General features: G+C 36.5%; 1 protein-coding gene across 3 annotated transcripts in view; it reads left to right on the top strand.

Moving 5' to 3' along the window:
* The window catches only part of FHIT (fragile histidine triad diadenosine triphosphatase), a 512,422-nt gene that overhangs the window by 62,073 nt on the left and 426,199 nt on the right, over positions 1–24,150 (top strand). The window contains exon 2 of one of the 3 annotated variants that reach the window (XM_030458483.1): positions 16,108–16,154. The exons of the other annotated variants lie outside the window; for them this stretch is intronic. The gene's annotated coding sequence lies outside the window, so the exon portion shown is untranslated. The remainder of the gene's footprint in view (positions 1–16,107; positions 16,155–24,150) is intronic. 3 annotated transcript variants of the gene reach the window in all.

The following is a 24,150-nucleotide window of genomic DNA, read 5'->3' as shown; positions in this document are numbered from 1 at the left end:
ATGTCTGCATAGAGTCCAGTGACCTTCCATATACAGTAGTCTCTAAATAGGTGAAAAAACTTTTTTTGCAAGATTTTGGTAATTTTTTCTAGCTTGTATGAAATACCTGCTATATCATTCTTACTCAGCTTGTCTCTGCCAAGCCTGTCTATCTTATAATACATTTATTTCTAATGTAGGTTGCACATTATGTAAAAAATAATTTGAATTTGAGAAATTATGAAAGTATCTTGGGATAAATTTGCATTTGCTCCATGATACTGGAGAAAGAGCATTGACTTCATCTTCAAGGACACCTCAACTGTGACTATCTGGCTGGCTTAAGCCATAGACCTGAAAAATCATTTGTGCAAATCCTGTTTCTTTAGGTTCTTAAATACCTGCTTGAAAGCCATGATGTGTCTTTGAAACCTTTGGACTGAAAGAGATGCCAATGCAAACAGGGAAGCAGGAGATGAAGGTTGCAATGTTGGCCCTACATCACCCAGGCATACTGCAGAACAAGATGTTATGTGCTGTTCAGCTAAGTTTTACAGTACAGTGGTGGAACTGCCAGGAGAGGTAATGAGGTTTGCTGAAGATCTTGACAGCAGGCTAGAGTAAATAGCATAGATGGTGTAACATTTCACTGAGCATCTGTCAGTGTTTAATGCAGTGGGTGCTTCCATGCCAAATGGGTAAAACTTCTTTGTCTCATCTTAATTATTGACAGTGTATTTCCTGCTTACCAACTTGACAAAGTCTGAAAGCTGGCTTTCCTTTAGTGAAGATTTTCTGCTTTTTTAAAGAATGCAAGGCAAATGGGTTAGATTTAGAGAATTAACATAGTGGGGTTTTTTTCAAATTAGAGCACACTGCTCCTTACAGTGTAGAAATTAATATAAATGGTTTAGACATTTGTATATTTAATAGTCTTTTATACCATAAAATGTTCTAGGTGTCATAGTGACCTAGGGAAATGGCACATAGGGGTTTCCCAAGATCTTGCAATGAATTAATGCGTTAAGTGTTCTAAGATAGCTATTCATCTCACCTGAAAATGTCCTATATTGTTTCTTTTAAGTGTCTGATCCTTGGTTTTTGTAGATCTTAATGCAAAATGCCAATTACTTAGTAGAGGTCAACAAAATAACCAAGGCAAAATCAACATTCTTCTTTCCAGACCCACCACATTAAATCTTGCACAGGTTCACAGATTATTTTTTGCTCTTAGAAGAGCTACTTAGACATTGGTTTAAATTTGCATGACATCAAAACTCTTCAAAGATCTGATTACCAGATTTCTGTGAAATCTGTTTACTGTTGCTGATTCTTAAGATGTAGGTGAAAATTAGTGAACCAGACAAATGAGAATTAGAAATGTCTAGTGTTATGTTTCAAGGACTTTTACCTGCTTTGTTATTACCACAGAAGATACATTGGGCATGTTGAACAAGAACAGTTTAAAAATTTGTAAATATATATATATAAAAAAATAAAATTACACTGACAGTTCTGGGCCCCTCAGTTCAAGAAGGACAGGGAAGTGCTTGAAAGAGTCCAGCGCAGAGCTACTAAGATGATTAAGGGAGTGGAACATCTCCCTTATGAGGAAAGGCTGAGGGAGCTGGGTCTCTTTAGTTTGGAGAAAAGGAGACTGAGGGGTGACCTCATCAATGTTTTCAAATATGTAAGGGGTGAGTGTCAGGGAGATGGAGTTAGGCTTTTCTCAGTAGTGACCAGTGATAGGACAAGGGGTAATGGGTGTAAATTGGAGCACAGGAGGTTCAAGTTGAATATTCGAAAAAATTTTTTTACTGTAAGGGTGACAGAGCCCTGGAACAGGCTGCCCAGGGAGGTCGTGGAGTCTCCTTCACTGGAGACATTCAAAACCCGTCTGGACGCGTTCCTATGTGATGTACTCTAGGTGGCCCTGCTCTGGCAGGGGGGGTTGGACTAGATGATCTTTCGAGGTCCCTTCCAACCCCTAGGATTCTGTGATTCTGTGTGATTCTGTGATTCTGTGACATTTACAGAGAGCAAAACCATGAAGTTCCAGTTTTAGAGTTTTTACTTTTGCACATGGGTCTGAAGAGCTTCAGCTCAGTGGTTTTGCTTCCTTCACTTTTGTATGGATTGGAGCTCCTGACTGCAGAAGTCCTTTAGGTCTGCTTTGGGAGAGGCTTCTGAGTTTGTTCAGTCAGAATTGTAGTACCCCAGTACTGCTTACCTATCCATTCTCTTGGTTCATTAGTTCTGTAGGTTCAACATTTCCCCTTTGTCTAAGGTGAGTGCAAAGTGTCTTTAGTGTAGGAGTAAGGTGGTGCTTTAGCAGCATTGCTGTTACTTATGCTAATAATAAGAAAAAATTCTCTCAAATCTAATCTCTGTTTATCATATGTTCTCTTTTTTTACTCACCTTTGTGATGACAGATCTGATTGATGTGCCACGAGTGCAGAGTTAGTGCCAGGCTTTAAGCTTTTTTTGGCTAAACACCATGCTTTTAAACATTCTTTGTAAAATTATTTTTTCAAAATGCAAATAACAGCAATAAAAAGGTTCATTAAATAGTTTGAAAATGTATAATTCCAGATCATGCTGATTCGCTACCCACAGGATGTCATTTTCATCTAAAACTAGCTAGGAGTCTTGAGTAAATTACAAATTTTTCTTCTGTTTTTTAATTAATATGAGCCATGTTTAATGTGTCTCACCATGGCATTGCTAGCAACCCAAGTTCTTTTGTTTTTTAAATGACCCCTTTTATACATTGTGCTATTAGTGAAGGAGCTCAGTTCTTTACAGGATATCTGCCTTAAAAACAAGCTTTCAGTGTTCTTGTTTTCATTCTCTTGCTCACAGGCAACATAGACTTCTGTTTTGCAAGTTTGTGTGTTGATAATTTGATTTGCAATGTACAAAAATTCTTCTTTCTCTATGGGGAGTAAAGGAGTAAGTGGTACCAGTGAGACCCAGAGTAAGGACCGACTGAATTCATGTGGCCAGTTCTGTGCTGCCCATGTGCAGAGCTGCTGAGTTGTGTTGCTACTGGGGAAGGATTGGTTTACATTGCATTAATGTAAATTTGTACTGTGTATATTAAAGTGTGCTGAAAAATAGTAATTGTTTATTTAAACTGCAGTAATATTCTGAGTTTCAGGCAGATAGAATGTCCCCAGGACATCTCTTTTTTCCATCTTTCCTGCTCTTGACATCCTAAAGCTCCACAGACCATCAATGAACTGGCCCTCACTAGTACCACAGAAATAATCAAGTGGTGTGTGAAAAACTGGTCTTGAAGTCTGTAATACACAAATACTGACCTTGGGTAACACAAATCTCAGTCTAGTGACAAGATGATAAAATTACACTTACTAAATAGGGTCTGGAAAGGAATTTTATGAGAAGTGTAAACAAACCAAAGTAAAGTTTCTGCTTTTTTTACAGTTCTGTTATTTCAAAACAATTGAAAACCTTGCTTATCTCTTCTGTGAAAGGGGCAGTTCAGGAAGCAAACCTCTCCAGGGATGCTCCTAAAGAAAATCATGATGTTCCCCCACCCCCTCTCCATGTGTATTTGGAAAAATTACGTCCTCTTTTGTCCTCAAATTAATGAATTAAAAGGGAAAAAAAGATGAAAAATTTTAAAAACCATACCTTGGAGCAGTCACTGGGGACACTGTCAATTATATTTAAGATAATTGTGGGAGGTGGTAGAAGAGTTTTAGAAGATTCAGTGCTTCTGCCTCTTTTCTCAGACTTCCTGCAGACTGCTGGTGACAGCTGCTTTATTGAGATTATTGGTAGTAGCTTTTATTGTAAGAGTTTTAAAGCTATTTATAAATAATGTATGAACAAACCAAATGGCAACATATCTGTGTCTGTACTTCGTTAATAGACTGAATATCTAAACTTATGATACCTCAAGGGAATTCCTTAGTGGAAATTTGTGCAACAATTTTTTTTTTGTATTTTTGTCTCCAAATTGCACCTCTGTATTCCTGTGGTTGGGTTTTCAATGGGAGCCTCTGCACAAAAGCAGTGGGAAATAGTTCATCTTCCAAGAAACTCCACATTCCTTGATTATTTTATTTTTTCAAATAAGTTCTTTATCAAGTTAATTTCATTTTACTGCACCTTGTACTTGAACTGGAAATTCCTGTACTTTTTGGTTAGATGCTGAAGACGAGAACAACACAGCCTTAAAAGAATCATGGTGCTGCTTGGAACTGGCAGCAGTGCTGTGTATGTGGATGATTAAGTTTTTTTTCTTTGGATTCACATATTTCTTTCCTGCCTTTGTATATATTTGTCTTTTATCTCTTTTGTTTGTGTAACTGTATAGCTTCAGTTCATCCATGTTTGTGGTTTTTTTTCTTGTACTACCAGTTGTCTGGTTTATACCAGTAAACTTAGAGATTTCCTACAGTTGTGTGAGACGTTGTAAATCCTTTTTTTCAAATATGAATTCCAGGCTACAATAGTACTTTTAACTTCAGTTACAAATTCTTTGGATTCATAAAATATGAATGCTTCACGGGCAGTTAATCATGTTGGCTCACTGTAGGGTGCCTTCCTTTTAGTAGACAGGGAATAGAATGTTGGGATTAAGTTAAATGGTAAATTTGCAGATTATTTTTATCTTCACTTCCATGTTTGTTAAGTGGATGGGATGCAAGTGGCTTTTGTGTGGTTTTTTTGTTTTTGTTTGTTGCATTCTGAAATGCATATAATGGCCCTTTCTCCTTCCCAGTCTTGTCCTCTTAGTTCCTTCAAAAAACATAGAAACACCCCAAGCAAAGTGTGAACTGCCAAGAAGATAAGGAACTTTAGATTTTGGATGAATCTTAGAAAAACATATTCTCAGTGTCTTTACTGTAGATATGTGCAATCACCTGCACTGAATCATCTCCTATTTGCCTTCTGCTGCACAGTTTCAGTGATGTGGAAATGTCTGATGGAAAAGAAATTCAAGATTGTTGTCTTTTTACTTCATTGAAAAATACCTAGACTTATACAAAGCTTTCAGAAAATTATTTGCAGTTCATTTAGTGTAGCTGGCAAAGCTATCAATAGATAAGTCAGGTCTTTGCTTGTCTGAAAGTAAAGAATGCGAAAGGCTGAATTTTCTACTTGAATTTAACAGCTGCAGTTGTTCCAGGGTGAGCACTGAAAAAAACCTACTGTATATTTTTGTCTAGATTTTCTGTGCTGAAATGATAATGAGAGGCTGCTGAGGGCATATATTTTTTTATAATATAAACCAATAATTTTATTTTTAAGGTAACACACTGTTTTAGGGACTGCTGTCTGATCTGAGCTTTCCTTAGATACTCTGCCACAAAAATAACAATATTTTCAGATTAGATCTTTCCTTTCTACTGCTATGATTACTAATGAGATCCTGTATTTCCTGTGGCTCTGGTGGGAAGGAGGGAGCACCTTAAACTCTGGACCTACAAGTGGTGTGAGTACCAGTAGTTAACGTGGTCATTGTAGATGTATCTTGTACCCCCTTCCAACTAGAGGGTCCATTATCCAAACTTGAGAGCCTTTGTGTTTTGAGAAAGAGAAGCTTGAAGGTTTTGTGCTGCATTTTTCACTTGAATACATTATTTCTTATTTCTGAGTGTGAAAGGAATAAATGAACAGTTGAGTGCCAGGTGAAGCTTTCAGATTAATTCAGACTTATCCCAGATAGATTGTAGGTCCATCATTTAAACTGTATGGATTAAGCCATACACTCTGGGAAAGCTTAGAAGATGAAAGCTCTGGCTCAGATTTCAGTTTTAGCAGGGCATGGTGAGGATTGTTTCATGTGGGTGCTGTTTTCTTAAGCAGTTCTTCAGGTACTTTCCTGGGTAAAAGGTGTGATTTGTGTAGAGGTTGCGATGTGGTAATTATTTGTTTGTTTGGGTTTTTTTGTGTGGATTTAATCTGAAAAAAATTGTTTAATTTGAATCATGATATGTGCTTGAGGTACAATCTTTCCCAAAGGAGGGCCAAGCAGGGAGTGAATGTTCCGAATTATCTATTTCCATGAAGTTATTGTCTGAAGTTAGTCAAGGGCCAAATATGCTGCAGATTGCTTGGAGAGCTCTTGTCTTTGGACTACAAGGGTTTCACAGAATTCCAGAAGAAAGTCTTTTATAGTGTAAAACTATTAAAACTGTGGATTTTATCCTACCCTGAATCTCTTCAAACAAATGGGATGTCTTGAAGGATAGAATGAAGCAGACGTAATGTTTCACATGTCACATTTTTCTCAAGTACACCTTGACAAAGGTGTGCTCAACCTGCTTCACAGCTGGTAATGTTAAATTAACCAACACTGGCATTACACTTTGCATATGTTTCATGTTGCTGGGAAAAGGAAGGACCAGTAGATCTAATAAAAGTTGACGCTGTCTTTTTAGTCCATGAGATGCCCTTCAACTCTAGGGTTACTTTCATTAATGTGGAAAAAAGTAATGATGGTATTTTGTGCTCTGCTGTTGGACAGTTTAGTAATTTTTGTTCTCATTTTTTGCTGATTTTTTCATTCTTTTTGCTCCCTCTTCCACGTGACTTTCTACTCTTTTCTTCCATGCTGTAAAATATTTAATGATTCTTAAAGTTCAGGGCAACTTTGTTTGATGTAGTCAATGCACAGTGCTAACAAAACCTCAAAGAGTTTGGGAATGGTAAAGGAAAGACCATGTGGGTTAACAGTTTTCTGTTATAGATGATGGCATTTCCACTGAGAAAACAGTTTTTAATATATGCTACTAACGATTTTTACATATTAGACTTAATTAGGTGTTTCAGGACATGTCTGGTGTTGAAGGTATGGGGGAGAAGAGGTGTTCTGCAGGAGGGGTTTCTTCTCTTTGTATAAAGATAGTGTAATGACAACTCCCACTTCTGGGTTTGGTGTCAGTGGAAGAAGATAGCAGTGCACCCTTAACTCAGAACCCCTCAAAGTACAGTTATCATTCAGTGCTTTTGATTATTACAGTGTCTGTTCCCTTATTTGTACTTTTTTAAATGTATGACTAAGTATCATGGACTTCAAGAAATAACACTGATTAAAGAATCACTCATGATAAAATTGTGCTCTACAGATGATTTTAGAAATCTGAAGCTATTTTATTGTCTAATATAATTATCAGTACACAGAATAATCTAGTTAAAAGAAAACAGGGATGCTTTCTAATTGTTTTAATAAATTATGTTACTGCTTTATGAATGCAGTAAGGTTTAGTAAGAAATAATTTGACAAATTGACAGCTTGTCTTACAGTGCTAGTAAAAATAACTTCATTCTTAACCTTATTGATAGTAGACTTGAAAAACTCCGTTAGACAGTTTGGGCTCTTCAGGTGCATTGCAAATTCTTAAAAATCTTTTCTCATCAAGTGCCAGTAAACTGTTCTGTGTTTTGTTGTTGGGGAAACCAGGTGACTTTCTAATTTAACTGCACCTATTAAATAGGACAAAGAAACAGTCATTCATCGGGCCACATCTCAAAGATTTATTACCAAAATATTTCATGCTATCCTCTGCTGTGTACTCAGTCTTTCCCAAGATATGAAACTGTACCTGGGACAAATGTACATGGATAGTATGCAGTTGTTTAATATCTGCTCGGCTGTTTCTCGACCATTTCATGGATTAGAGCCTTGCTGGTCTGCAGGACTGTAGAGTTGAATCTCTGTGTTAACCACAATCCCACCTGGCTAATGATGAGGGTGTTATTACAGAACACGTGAGTACTCAGTACCATGTGAGGATCACAAAGTCCTGACAGACCTGCCAGGCTCTATTTCTTTCCTTAGAAGACCTGTGACTAATTTCTTTCCTTAAAATTAATAAGATTGTGCTTATGGCAACATGAGAGAATGACTGCAATACATTAAAACCACATGAAACAGAGCAGCTGATAGTGGGGATGAGGAAAGAGGATGTAAAATGGTTATGTATACTCTATTCCTTATACTACAAATTACTCTCCCCTTTGTAAAACCCAACATCTGTCTAATGATGTTTTCAATTTATTTTCTTTGGCTGACAAAATATTTCTGGCCACTTAAATTTAATAGGTGATCTCTTTCTCCAGAAAGAGATGGAGTACTTGGTTCTCATTAAACTGATCTCTGCACTCACTCTTAATTAGATGAAGTACTGAAGGTGGCACTACTTTTTTGTATTATCATGTCTCCAGGCCAGAGATGAGTGCCTGCATGATCTATGATTAGTAGCATTAATGGGCTATTTTACTTTTACTTGCTGGCAACAAAGGGTAACAAGAACTCAGACAATTATGTGCTTTATGATATAATTTAGAAACCTTTCCCTAGACTTTACTTCTTTTCTTCAATTACTTTTTTTTTTTTTTTTTTACTTTTAATGAAAGACAAAGTACAGAGAGAATTATTTCATCTGTGCCTGAGCTGTCTGTAAACATACAGTAAGTAGTTTAGAGTTAGGTGCTGCCCATCTGAGAAGGGCTGGATTACCTTTACTGGGTTTGTGTGAACCCTTCACGTGCTTAATTGAAAATTCAAATGTGTATTGGAGTGTGCAACTGCATTAGGAATATGTAAGACAATTCAGTATGATAACTTTGGAGAATATAATTTCCCTGTGGGGGGTTAATTTTTTATCATCTGGCAAAGAGACAAAATGGGAATTTTACATTAGTTGCTTTTTTTGTAACATTTATGCTGCATTGGGTTTGCTTTATTGTTAATCCAAACTCAAAGCATGGTAAGGTGTTTACCTCAGAAATGTTTAACTAATATCAGGGGTTTTTAATGCATGTACAGGTACTGCTGTCTTCTCTGATCTGAACTTCATTGCATACAGTTTACTGTGAGCTTTGCTCAAACAATTTTTGTATTGATGCAGTTTTCAATCATTATTTTACTTATGATTTTTACTTACCTGCTTTAGTTGTGTCATTATGGTTTGTAACAATGATGTGTGTAGGGCATCTAAAAATATATGTGGTAGGTACGGTACCTGGAAAGTACTTGTGAGTCATTCATTTTGTGAGTAAGATTTTTGCATCATCTAAGTTGCTGCAAATATTAATGGAAAAGAATTTTTCCCTTGAAAAGTTTTAGTTTATTTCTAGTAATGAAGCAGGCCTTTGATAACATTTACTAATATTTGTTGTGAAATAATGAAAATTCACAATTATAAGAGGAAAATAGTAGTGAGACTGTGTATTCACCTATCAATAGCCAATAATGACAAGTTGACTTCAGTGAACTTGCATCTAGAATCGAAACAGTGTATGGTTACCAGCAGGTCACTGCCTCAGGCTCTTTGGGTGGGTGAAAGTAGCCAGGTAAAAACTTTCCCTCATTGTCATTCCTTTCTTACATTATTAAGAACCTTGGATGTCATTCCTTTGAATTCCTTTTGGACAAGTGTGGGCTGCTCTGAAGTTAACAAAAGCTTTGCCACTGATTCCAGGAGTTCTCCACTGGTATGCATGGTTTAAGTCATGAATGTAGATTGCAGAATGCTGTTTTCTGCCTTTTTTAAGAGGAATAAGGAAAAAATAAGTCTTCTGCATAAAGCAGCTGTCAATATGAAGTTTTTTACAGGTGTGCAGTGAGGTGACCCATGTTACCACATCTGCCAACAACCTGTTGTAAATCATTTTACACGCTCTTAAAAAGTTAGTGCATAATTAACCTTTGAAAATTTGCTTCCTCTCTTAAGCAGAGTGGAAACCTCCCCAGATGTGCACGAAAAATATAATGGCTATTTTTAGATATTTCTTCCTGAATGTATTACAGCTTATTCCCAAGTGAAATTGAAAACCTGTCAGGGTAGCAGTGGCCAATTCTGGGAGGGAACTGACTGATCAGTGTATTGGATTTCATATACAGCCCAAAGCATGTTTGCTACTTTATAGTGTGTAGCAAAATATCATCGAAAATTACTGGTGTTGCCAGGACATGTTCTTATCTTAAGATTTATTTATTTAGGGAAAAAGCATGAATGTCAAAATCCATTCAATACTTCCAGGAATGAGTTTAGAGTAGTGGATGTGGGACCACATGCAGATATAGGCTATACATCTGTGGGGTTATCAGCTCCAGGTATTAAAACTGAACATTTTAGTTGTTTGGGCAAATATTTTTTGAAACATAAAGGCTTTGTTCAACTTACCTTGGTTCCTTTTAGCTGATTCTAATCTGTTTTATTTGGGGTGAATGCAAGCCATGAGCTTTTGAAGCTGTTTTTAATACTTGGCTCTGAACTTAAAGGAAAACAACTGAAATTCTGAAGAAAGTGACTCTGAAGTTTTTGCCTTATTTGGCTAGGATTCTGGGCATTAGTCTTGTTTAAAAATTCACATTTCTTTCTGCTACCTGAGGTATAGCAGGTACTTATTTGCCTTAATGAGCTAGACTCAGCAGGATTCCTGGGAGCTGTACATTCAAAGTTCAGGCTACAGACTTAGGGGTGGGAAGCAGCATTGTTTATGTGAGCTCAGGAATTTTTTGTGGGGTTTTTCTTGGTTGGTTTGGGGTGTGCTTTTTTGTCTTTCTCTAAAAAGATTGTATAAAGTTAGTGAAATAGTAGGTAGAGGACTATTTTAGAGAGGGTTAATGGAATTCCAAGCATTTCACATGAGAAGCAAGGCATGTCCGCAGAACTGGGGGGAGCTGAGAAAATGGGTCATGGTTAAGTATAAAGGTGATGAATCTTTTCATGTGTTTTATTTTTCTTTGTTTTACTGCTTTCCCTGGCTATTGGGCTTGAGGATAGAAATCTGAGTATACGAGTGTATCTCCTTTGGTTGCCAATCTACTTCTTTGGAGAAAAGTTTCATCTCCAAGTGCAGTCTCATTGTAAATGCTGCAGTTTGATATACTGTATATGTTTGGTATACTGTATATTAGGAAAATCATTGTCTGGGAAGTGAAAGCTAAGTCCTCCTTTACTATAAACAAGAGGAAAGCTCATCGTTTTTACAGGCCAACCTTTACATCATTCTCACAAATTAATACTGTAAAGTTTGTGGGATTTTTTGTGTTGTTGGCTTTTCTTTACAGAAAATTCTGAAATACAAGAAGTTATGATGAAAATGTGAAATAGCTGTGCCTTGATTAAGGCAAGGATCAGACCAGTTCACTGTCCTTCTAATTTTTGGTGACAGTGTTTGCACATTTGCTGTGTTGTTGTTCAGTGTTTATGCACAAACTGAGTACCTTAGACAATGCACTTCTGGATATTGCAGCAACTACCAAATTTGTCTTCAACAATTTTCAAGAGATCTTTTATCTTGAAAGCCTTTTAAAAAATGCTGATGGAAAAAAGATACATAGAAAAACTGATAAGGCAGAAAGCATTTTTCCCCTGAAGACTCTCTAAGAGAGGTTCTGGACACAGACTGTCTTCCAAACCTTAAGTGTTTTGATATTTCCATCCTTTTGACATTTCTTAAAAACTCACTTCCAAAAGTTTTTTTTATTATCTTTAGGAATCAAGAGTGTTAGGATGGTTTCATAGTGACCATATAGTCATCATGTTGTAAAAAGAGCTGTCTTGAAGCATGGCAATGAGCTGTGATGAGGTTCTTCCAAATGATTTTGAAATTTCTGTATCCAAGCTTTTCTAAATTTTACCCTGATGTCTGATAAAGACACCATTTCAAGTAGTGTGCCAGGCTTGGCAGACACTAAATTCAGCAGAATGTAAATTACATTCAACGTGTTTATAAATCCTTTCGGCATTTGTCTCCTTTTGTAGACTCAGCACACTTTGTTACCCCAGTGAGTCCCATTTAGCAGTAGGCTGGAATTCAACTGCATGAGGCACTGTTCAAAAAATCTCAAGCAGCTTGTAGAAACTTTTGATCTTATGAAAATTACTTGCTACTTTATTTCTTAGTGATTTTGTGTATTATAGTTTTGTTATTGTCACCAAACTGTGGCAGTAACTCTTAAGTAAGTATCCATTCTAAAGCCTACTTTAGCAGAAAGTGCTCTTAAATGAGTTTTATTAGCAACTGCCATTTTCAGGCTTACACATAAGGATTAAAATAAATAAGAATTTCAGTTTTCAAACACCTGTCCTGTGTTTTTGACTTTGTCTCAGCTCATCTTGCTCCCATGGAAAGACAGAAATTTACAAATTTATTATACAAATATATTAATTTTTCACATTAGGTATCATAGGTTTGACAAGCCATATTTTAATAAATTCCAAATCAGGACCCCCTTTAAAAGCTGCCTTACAAACCTCCAAGATAAAGTGTTCTCTGATCCAGAGAGCTCAAGACCCTTAGGTGAAAGGAGCAATTAGTATGGGCAAAGAGGGTGTAATATGGAAGTAGACAACTGAGTTGTTGGTCAGGTGCTGGGCAGTCTTCTGAAATGCCCAAACCCTTGTCTGCTGCTGAGCTTTTTGTAGGTGGAACACACAGGCTAAGTGAACTTAAACCAAATAGGATTTTTTAATTTTAAATTTTTTTAGAGCTATTAAGCAGCTCTCATCCCTGAATTGCACTGTATTGCTTGGATAGTCTGCAGCTAATTCTCTCCTTTAATGACTTGTAGACATCACCTGAACAGAAATGAAGGTTAAATGCTGTCTCACTAGCTTAACTAATACAGACCCATTAACTGTCACTGGTCTCTATGATTAGCCTTTGGTTTAGCAATTACAGAAAAATGTTAAGTACTCCCATTTGACTTCTCAGAGTGAAAGGAATTTCAAGTGTTGTCTGCTTGGTAGGGCATCTACCTGTGAATCTAGTTCTGTGTATCTTCATAAAAAAGGAAACTCTGTGACTAACAGAATGAGTAAAGAGTCCAGGAAAACTGCCACTCTAACAAGGCTTTAGTTTTTGATTTTCTCAGAGCAAACTACACTTGTCAGCCTTTTCTCTGGAATGAAATACTGAAAGATTTCTTCTATATTTAAAACTTCTGGTGGACATCTTTCTGTGCATATAAGTGATGGACGGAATACATTTCCTAGATGTGTTTCATAATTTAAGTTTGCTTCATCCTCATACTTATGAATATCTGATGGAGTGGAGGGAAGGTTATGTTATAGGTACTAGGGGTATTTTGGTTGAGATTTCTGATGCAAGTATTAAATTAGTGACAGCTTCAGAAAGACTGGAATTCATAATGAAATACTTCATAAATAAGTAAAAAAAAAATCTACGACAGTAGCATGACAGGGTTTCAGGACAGCTTTTAGCCTTTAGGCTCCTATCTCATACTTCTGAACATGCCTCAGTATTATGTGGAGCTGGAGTCATTCTTGCTGGAACTTAAGATTAGGGTGCACCAATGTCAGTATTTTAATTAACAACCATTCACATTGAAATTCAGATATCGCAGATATGGACTATATCTTCCTCTAAATCTCTGGTAGGAGTATAAATCAGAATGTTCTGGATGTGTCCAAGGATGAAAATATAAATCTTAGTTTTTAAAATCTTCAAACCCCTCTTGTTACATTTTTGAAACGATGGAATATGATTAGTCCCATTACGTGGACATGATTATGTAACAGCTCACATAAACTCTTCCTAGAGGAGATGCAATCTTTATTACAGTGGTTCCAGTAACTTGCCGAGATGAAAAATTTAGGAAAAAACCCATGAAGCCTCAGAAATTAAAGTTTCCTTCTCTCTTCAGCATTTCAAATGCCAAATTCATCTAAAAACTTCCTGGTACTTACATAGAAGCTGCATTTTTGCTTTGATTTTTCTGTTTTTTTTGTCTGAGTCCTCCTTGAAGAGACCTCGTAATTAATGATAATTGCTAAGCTATTGGTTTCAGTTGTAACGAAAAAAAACCCTCAAAAATAATCAAGTTTTTTGGCTGCTGCTCATTTAAAAGATTTTCCTGGGTTCTCTAGTAAACCTGAGCCTGTACCTTTGGGTTTCAAATCTTGCTTTCTTTATTCCAGACAATGAAAACAGTGGGCCTTGAAGCCAGACCACAGAATAAAAATTAATGAATCTAAGAACCAATGGAGTTTTAATATAATGTGTTGGAATCCTGCCTGTAACCTTTGACAGTTATTTTTAACTATCTTTTATTATTGGGTAATATTATTTAGGTATTATGAGTCTATCTTCTTCAGCCTTGAATCTGAGACATACTCTGAGGTACAAATGTGTGTAATGTCAAGGACGGTCAAATAATTGAAATTTTAGTATAGTTCCAAAACATACCCGAAATATGTTCACGTCTAAAGCTTCCTAATGGGTAGATGGCTGGGCTTTTTAAAATATTTGTCAGTCTCTCCAAAATGTTGGCTTGAAAATTAGTGTGTCTACATTCTCTCTCTCTATATATATGTACATATAATATATAAGCTGGACTTTAAAGTTGCCTTTATGCTTTCAGGTTCATTAGCTGGAGAAATGTAGAGATCCTTTTTTGAAGGATAAAGACCTGGTATGTTTTAAATGGGCTTAATAAGGAAGACAAAATATTTTAGGATTTCCTTTCATGCGATGGGGATGATTTTATGTACTTTTAAGGAATCCTTATGTTTTAAAATACTGTGTCCTTATCAAGCAGAATTTGTACTTCAGAAGCCTTTCTTTCCCATTTGCAAACCTTTCACAATACCTAATGCTGTGCACATTTTTCTTTTTGCTTACATTTGAGAATGGTATTTTGGAAGAACACAAAGCAAAGCATGAATTCTCTATTCTGATTCAACAACGTTGATCCCAAATATTGGAGTTGTGTTTCTGGAACATATACTTCCTCTTTGTAAATGCTTGTGTTAATTCTGTGAAACTAAATGGCTTTTATTGGGTGACAGTCAATCATACTGATAGCAAGAAAACCATAGGTAAGTTATCAATGAGGAAATGACTGTCCCACAAAATGTGCACATGGATAGGGGGATTTAATGGAATCCATGAGGTTCCATAGAGCACTTTCCAGTGTTGTTGAGCTCTTTTGACTGACAAAATGCCAGATTAGATTAATTCTGTTTGTGGTGGCTTTTTACTTATGCTTAGATAAATCTTCCTGTCACTAATTTACAGTAACAGTATGAATTTTTGCATCTACTTCTTTCCTAAACATTGACATATCTTTTTTCTTCAGGCTCCTTTTTCCTAATGATTCATTATCAAATAACATTTGGAAAAGGGGCTGCTGAATTACTTAGCAGGAATTTGGTTATAGGTTTGGCCTTACTCATGACCTTCACCAAATAGTAAGAGGCAGCTGTGTATGTCTTGTGCATGACAGGAATGTTTAATCTCCATTCTCCTGTAATACACTAATGTAACTGAGAGTGAAATGCATAGGGTCATATTGTCCCTTCCTTGGACACTGCCAAATCACTCTAATGATCCTTTACACTGAACTATGTGATACCAATCTTTTTCTTATCCTTGGAGCTAAATAGTTGTGTAGTTAATATAAATTCTAACAAGGAGCTCTTAGTGTACAGAGGTGAGAAATACTTTTTCTTTTCTCTTTTCTTTACACAATGCATTGGTTGACTGTATAGTAGTGAGAAGTTATTGTCATTTCATGTAACTCCTTTAGGAGATTGATTGTTGTGCTGTCTGTAAGGGTGGAGTTGTGACTCGTGCTGAAGAGCAGTTGTAATTAGCACTCAGAGTTCATGATCTCTGGACTTGGGTTTAAAATAAAACCTGAATGAAAATACGTAATGTTGTTCTTGCAAAAAATCCCCCAAACACATTGTTTTGTCAAGGTTTCACAAAATTTGTGTTTATTGGTTATCTTAAAATGCTGGTATGTGGTACTGATGGAAATGCTTTCCAGTTATGATGCTATTTACTGAATAGACATTCTGACTTCTGGTACTTTAACAGGTAGCTGATAATTGATCCTCTGAATGTTAATGATTATTGAATTTTTTGTTTTGATGGTTTTGTGCCAGAAGTATGTACTGTAAATGTACACTTCTTAAACTATTGGCAAACCCCCCTAAGAAGTTAAGTGGAGACCGAGTCCCCCCAAACAGAACTGTTCTGAGGAATTCAGTGGGATTCCCATGGAGAATATTGTACCTCCCACACAACAAGGGCTTAGAAATAATTTCTCCAATTAATAATTTTGTGGCCCTCTCTATTAAAGACATCTAAGTTGTGTTTTCTTCTTTCAGGTAAAGATTGAGTAATACATAGAAGAGGCCCACTTCAGGTTTCTAATGTAAGTGTGTATTTGTCAGATGAACACACAGCTCTGCTCACTGAGACATGAATCCCATCCGGGGTTTCTTCCTGACATCAATGAACAAAGAAATGAGTAACAAAATCCAAATAGCTTATGTATTGTCACAGGGGAAATATACAATACATATACATTTCTGTATCTTTTTATAGACAGTGTTTGGAAACACCCTGGGGAGGGGTAAAAGAAAGCCACCCCAAAACAAGTAAATCATGGCATAGGAACCACTGTGAGCATCTAAACCTCTATGCCTCATCTTTGACGCATGATCTCGTGCATCACAACATGTTAGAAACAGAAGGATTAGAATAGATCTGGTAATGCATAACAGCTTTAGGTACTCAGGACACAGGCTGTATAAGGCTTTGTATTTGACAGAGGGATTAGGCTGGAGAGCCCAATCCTCAATAGACAAAGCTGGGGTGAAGGTTATTCCACGATCTGTGGTAGAGCTTATCCCTCTCTATCTCTTGCAAAAATGTTATAATCCGATCACAATAGGAGATTTTATGAAGCCAGGAGGCTTGGCATTGGTAATCAGAATACCCATCTCTGTTCCTTAACCTCTGAAGAGGTTTTTTTATGAAGTCTGTTGTGAGGTACACTCAAATACAGACCTCTTCCTTCTTGCTAATTCTCTGCCCGTTGCCTTCTGCATCTTCCAATTCTTCAAGCTGATGTTATTTAATGTGGATCTGAACTGGGTGGCTGATGTGGCTATATGAATTTTTAAATCAAAGTTCAGTCAAGCCAGAGTATCTCCAGACATTAAAGCCTTCACTCTCTTCCATTCAAATGCACGTGGCAATAACAGGACTCCAAGAGGTCGTGCTGGTGAGCTGGTATCTTAATAGTCATTCCCTGAGGGAACTGGAGTGAAATTGAGGCCTTTCAGCTAACTGAACTGTCAGTTCTTTGGGGAGGAAAAAAATCTCACTGGTTTTAAAGGTAAAAGAAAAATCTTAATATTTTCACTTTTTATCAGGAACCACTGTGATACGTCTGATTTGGAAAGCTAAGGGGGTTCTTGCATTTGGATTTCATCAGTCTTAGTACAGTGCCCCTCTTTGATAGGAGGGTAAATTGTTTTGGTAAATTACAGTGGAGTAAAATGGAAATGATCAAAGAAAGTGTGAGAGGGAGTGTGTTGTTTCAATACACTGTGATGCCAGCCACAAAGTACCATCAGCTATGGGGCAGGGGGATGTAGGCTATGGCCCCACTCTAAATAAATTTCTTGGTTAATCTAGAAATGATCTAGTTTGTAATTTCTTGGCTATTTTTAGGCTCCAAATTCCTAAGAATTATAGTTTACAAAAAAAACCAAACCCCAAAACAAAAAAAAAAAACCCAAAAAACCAAACAAACCAACCCCAACCAAACCAAAAAACAACATATACCTCAAAAATACCCTTTCTTTCCTCCTAACCATAAGTGAGCATTGTAAAGGAGAGAAATGCTGACTAATATTTTTTTCTGTTTGTTGGTTTTGGTTGACCTAGACAGAACAGACTGAAATTTAAACAGCTTAAGGTTAGATAAGAAATACAGTAAGGCTAGTTAAGCATGCAAATGGATCAGAAACTCAATAGTCTTTCCTTTATGAATATGAACAGGCTAGGACAAAACTGTCAGGCTCCCTTGCAACTCTTAGGATCTTTGATTATCTTGTGTGAGTAAAACTGCTAATACAGAAATGACCTGGGTTTATCCTGCTTCAGGGTGAAAATGTGAACTAGGTAATATCCTGAGACAGTTGCTTGCCCTTGGATTCACTGAGTGGCATAAAATGAACATGCTGCAGGAGAGTGAGATATCAAACTTCTCCCTCTTTCATTTGTATTTACATGAAGACAAAGAATAAAGCCATTAAATTGATAATGTGAAAAGAAAAGTTCATTTGGAAATCAATGGATATATTTTGGTTAATTGTTAAGCGTTATGTTAAAAAATTGTTTTGAAATTGATTCTGGTGCAGTGGTTTAGCTGTGGAATAAGCAACTCAAACAATTGATTTTTTGGCAGACTCATACCTAGTAAATGAGTTCTAAATTATTCACTCTAACCAGCAGCTATCACCTATTTTGATATTTATCCCTTTTTCCTTGTATAAAGCTGCGGATAGTCTGTTATAATCAAGACTTCTTGGACATATCTATTTCTTTTTGGTGATGGGAAGAACTTTCTTGTTTTATGCTTTATTTGGGAGATTTCTACTTCCCTGTGAATGAGATTTTTTTTTTTTTTTTAATGGGTCACTTGTAAAAGGGAAGTGCAAGGGAAATATAGGGAAATCTTCCTATACCATAAATCTTTAATCCCCACCTCATAAAATGTGTCTTACTCTACAGAAATGAGGTCTTGTCCCCCAGACTGATCCTCAAAGTGGACGAAATAGCAGGAGATGTTTTCATTTAGTGACAGAGAGGAACAAATAGAAGTGTCTTCCTTGATCCTAACTTTACAATTACTGTGAGAAAGAAGCAGACACTAGAAACAGTCTGTTAGACCCAGCTTGCTCCCCAAAGGTAGTGAAAAGAGCTGAATGCTGAGATTGCTAATTTTGAGGTGGTTTGGGTTTCCTCCCCCACCCCTTCTTCCCTGCTTCTCCCCTCCCTTTCTCCCTTCTTCCCTTGGGAAACGGGCGGGAAGGTGACACAAGTTGTACTTGCATGAAATCTGTTCATTCTGTGCTTATATTGGAGATATGCAAGGGTCAGGTTCCTCTCTGTAAGATGAGCAGCAGCTGATTGTCAGGGAGTATCAATATTGTCTTGCCTGAAATGTACAGCAGATTCCAGATAGCCAAGTGTATTGGTTTAGTCTCCATTTCAAATGTGTGAATAGTTGTTCAAATGCAGTGGATTGAAGTTTTTAATCCATTGAAATGAGTTTCTCCAAGCATCTTGATCTTTGAAATGCCTTTCTCAGGTAGGAGCTGTACTACTCCTTAGAATTCTGTATAATTGGATCACCTCTGAGGTACATGTAGATCAGTTGTCCTATATATTAATTTTTTCTCCATTTAATTTAAAAAAATTTATTTAAATAAATTTAAAATAAATTTTAAAGTTTTTCAATTTAAAATTTTGCTAGTTTTTTCTAAGCCCTAAAATAATGATTTAATAATGTTGGATCTTTGCAGGATAGTGTACATAATGTAATGTTCCTGAGGCAGAAAAGTTATAAATTAGTATTGGAGATGTTAATACAGGATGTATTTGAAATCAGTTAAATGAATTTGATAAGAGATGCTTGCAACTGTGCATGCTGAGGATAAAACAGCTGGCATTTATTTGAGAAGTTTTTGAGAAACACCCTCTTGTTAATGATCAGTTGTATTATGTGACATCTGGTCAACTAATATATTGTCATGTTTAGGGTGAAAATCCCCACAAATCATTTCAAGATTTCAAGAACCATTCCATTCCTCCATGCTTTCTAATAACCAGTAATTATGGTAAAAATTGTTCTTATTAGCAGCAATATTGAATGATGGTAACTGAAGATCAGTCTCAGTAGAATGTGTTAGCATAGACAACAACAAATGTTAATTCCAGGATTAGTTTCCCTCTTATGCAATCATTTGGCTTTGGTTAGTATATGCTATGATACAGTGGAGCCAATTTTTAATGGAATTGTGTAATTTAAACTATTTTTATTGATTCTTTCACTAAAGATCTAAGCATCTGGAGCCATCTTGGTTTGATTGTGTTTGTTTCAGTGAGACTTGTTATGGTAACATTACTTTATTAAAAAACAAAACCAAAACCAACTTCAGGGTAATTGTGGCGGTTGCCACTCAAGATTTAGAATACTGAAATTATTGAACCAAACTTATTAAAGTGGGAGAATCATTAGAAGGGAAGCAAAGGCTCTAAAGTAGATGGGAGAAGATTTATTCCTTCACTGAAATGAGCAAGTTTGGGCAATAACATTTGGAGATAGAATCTCTAAGCCCCTTCTCAGCTGTCAAGATCTTCTTGTTAGATTCTTCAGTTTAGTTTGGTGTCAATTTTCTCTTTTGGTGGACTTAGGAGGGAGTATATAGGGATGTAATGCTGGTGATTCAAAGATGGATGGATGCAAAGCTCATTTTTGAAAAGGCCAGACATCTGTCTCTCTTTCTTTCTCAGTTTGCACAATAACTGCCTGTCACCTTTTAAAGTTTATATCACTTTTTGCAAAGGTTGTCATAGTGGTTTATTTTCTATTGTAACCGATCTCTGTGTAAAGCATTTCTTCCTACATTCTCTTTGACGATGACCTTTCTTTAGCTTGAGTTCATGCCCTTTGTTATATTTGACAGAAGCTTCTAGAGCCCTATAAACCCTACCTTTTTTCTTTTACAAAATTCTGGTATATTAGCTATATTTGCTGTTAATTTTTTTTTGTCGTCCCCCCCCAAAGGCTTGACCTCATTCCCTTGAGTTTGAGGTTTTTACCACTTACACTGCAACTAATAAACTATGGATACCTTTTATGGCTTACTGGGTTCATGTGCCTCAATTCTATTTAAGTTTATTCAACTTCATTGTTTACCTTCTAAAATGCAGTCAAACTATAAAATTGTCTTTGTATTGATTATGTCTTGCTGCAGGGCTCATTCAAGCATCTGTTGATTCCTTTTTGCCTTCCTATGAGGGAAGGTAACATTTTAATAATTACTACATAAAAGTCAGTTTTGCACTGCACAGTACAATAAAAAACAGGCTTTCAAGGAAACTGTCCTGAAGGTTAATTAGATAATCATGTTTTCTTTAGAAATCTGTAATCTGTAAAATTAACTGTATGGAAGGATTTTGAGCTTTATTATAAATGGGTTTGAAGCTTTTTGTGTAACAGTATTGTTAATGTCTGTGACACTGGCTGGTTTTGTCTTCATTAAATACAGTAGGCTATTATCAAAAGGATTATTCTTATGGTGCAACATAAATTATAACTCTTTGGTGCTTTTTAGGAAGCAGTCCTTTTGTTTTAAAGTATTATTTTTTTGGTTATACTTCTGCAAGTACTTTGGCTATATGTCATGGTCCATCAGTCACTGTCCTGTGTATCAGTATTGCTTGCTGTCACTACTTCTTTTTGAGATTTTAATTTTTTGTTATAGTTATTGTTGCTATTGTCATTATTAATTAACATTGTTGTTCCCTCATCAATAGACCATCAATAGCCTTTTTATCCCAAGGCTAATTGAGCATAGCAGGTTCCACATATATAGAAGGAAAAACTTTTTCACTGAGGGTGACAGAGCACTGGCACAGGCTGCCCAGGGAGGTTGTGGAGCCTCCTTCTCCAGAGACATTCAAAACCCACCTGGACATGTTCCTGTGTGACCTCCTTTAGGTGACCCTGCTCCCCCCTGCAGGGGTGTTGGACTTGATCTTTTGAGGTCCTTTCTAACCCCTCACTTTCTGTGAGTCTGTAATTGTGAAAAATGTAAATCTAATGAACATGATCCATCTCAGTGATGACAAAACATCAAGTCAATGGCATGCATGCTGAGAGTATGGAAGTACTGTTAATTTCAGCATTGAACTGTAGTGAAATGAGGCAATGAGGCAACCAGGTGCCACTAATTACCAGGCAGTGGGCATGAGCTTGTGTTAAGCCCACCTGTGCCTGATTAGGGTGGGCCCCAACTGCGCATGAGCAGGATTAGGGGGCCAATAAAAGGTGAGGCTTGAAGCACAGGCTCAGCTCAGTCCTGAGCAAGTCAGGAGGGACATCAGTTGAATCCAGCGCAGTAGCACTGAGCCAGGCTGACCAGTCCTGAGGGCAACAGACTCAGAGCACTATTTGTGCGCTTCTGCTGGGACACCTGTTGGACCTCAGAGCGCCGTGCCCTAAGAGAGGTTTGTCTTGCAACATTGAACCACGTTGTTTGGGTTTTTTTTCTATGGTGCTGAATTTTATTTAGATGGATTGAGCAAGCAGTGTCTGTCAAATATTAGCCTTGAAAAATGTCTTTTATTTCAATGTCCATCATTTGACTATATTTTTATATATAGTTCTGTGCCACCTATATATGGGAAGTTGAACATCCTATTTAGTTACATAGATATATCAAAAAAAGAGGTAATTCTTACACTTCTTAAAAGCACAATGCTGGATTCCATATTTTTGTACTCTGCTAATTTTGCAAAGTAAAGGGTCATCACCAGAGTGTACTGTGGTGAAAAAGCAGCAGCATGTAGGGTTTAGTAAAGTTTTCTTAAAACTTGCATGTGGCATGTGTTTGGGTTTGGGCACAAAAAATATCCAGTGCAAGTCTAGCTGTGTAGGGATAAATGTCATTCTTGTCATAAGGGTATAAAAAGGGAACAATCAAGCCATACTGGAAGCTTTATTTGTGTGAAGGACAAATATTAGTTTCGCCTTATGAAAATAAAAGTACTTTCAAAGTATGTTAATATTAAGAAAATTTTACTTTCTAAGCCCTACACCATGCTTACCTCAAATCTGATATCCCTAGCATGGATTATCTTTGTTTGCTCACAAATAGCTGGGCTACCTTTCAGAGCAGAACAGGCTGTGAATACAAAATATTAATAAGCCAGAAAGATGTAATTCCAAGACAGGCAGCTTTTAAAAATTGCAGTGTGTATACTTAATGCCCAACTGACCTTTTTTGCTATTTCTTAAATCTCTTAAAAATTCATCTAATTTCAAAGCCAGAGTATTAGCCCATTTATATGTAAATTGCCTTTAATTCATGCATTGATTTGAAAGACTAATCCAAAAGATCCTTTACCCCAGGTGACCTTTTTGACACTGTACTTCAGGGAAGACTGTGAAGTGGTTTCTTACGACCTCACATCTACCTGTAGCATAACATATGCCTACTTCAGTCTGTATAAATCAGTCAGGAGAGAAGTGGTTTTCAACCAACATTCAATTACTAACAATGTAACTTTCTTGGTTACAGTTCCAGTTAGAACAGGTCCTATTTAAAGTCTTGTTTTCTGTTGGCATTTTTGCTTATTTTAGATGTTGAACACAATTAAAGAGCTGACTTATGCACCTTGAATAAGACATAGTAGTATAATGTAGCTCTTAAATGACAGTCTCTAAAGATTGTAAATTTTGTAAAACATTCAATATTTATTATTTGCCAAAATTTAATGTCACCACTAGAACTGCTAGAACAAATACACTAGAGCTGACACTGACATCTGCTATTTCCTACAGTAAAGGTAAAACATTTCCCTTGGCAGAAGGGAGTATACAAATTTGAGATTATATATGATATATTTGTGATTATAAATGTATATTCTTATCCAATCATGCCCCAGAACATGGCTTTTGCTGTACATCTGTACAGTATAAATTTCACTGGAGAGAGGGAAGGCTCACCTGGCTTGATGGGCAGTCCATTATTTATTACTTTGTCACTGTGGCAGGTTATTACTGAGAGACTCCGTGATAATTCTGCACAATTACTGCAGTTGTTTATTGCTGATATATAATGTTGAAGCGAATAAATGCTATTTTTTTTATTGTTCTTTTCAAATAAATTTATTTTTTTATCAATGAAAACTTCATAAGAAAAGTCTTAACAAACATTAAAGACTGTTGCCTACTTGTTTAGTCATTAATATGGCAACAAACAACCTGATGTTCTGACAAGGTATTTTAGTTCAGGTATTATGAATATTTGGGGCCAAGAAAAAAGCCTGCCTTTTTTAATCCATTGAGGCAGTGAAGTATACTATACAGTGCATTATTATTGTACAATAAGTTAAGACTGTGTTGCATGCTTCATATGAGAAGACAAATTACTTACACTAAGTTATAATACAGGAATAGTGCTCTGCCATGAGGTCTCTATGACATGAAGTCATAGAAAAATGCTGTAACAAAGTGTGGAGATAATGACCTCCAGGTTGTCCTGAGTCTGTTATTTTTTCAGTCATATCAGGATAAATAAATATTAATGGTCTTTGTGTGAGGACAGGGCTGTCTGCTCTCTGAC

This window comes from Calypte anna, chromosome 12, assembly GCF_003957555.1.
Source record: "Calypte anna isolate BGI_N300 chromosome 12, bCalAnn1_v1.p, whole genome shotgun sequence".
Classification (NCBI taxonomy): Eukaryota; Metazoa; Chordata; class Aves; order Apodiformes; family Trochilidae; genus Calypte; species Calypte anna.
This window is presented reverse-complemented; position numbering and strand designations above follow the sequence as displayed.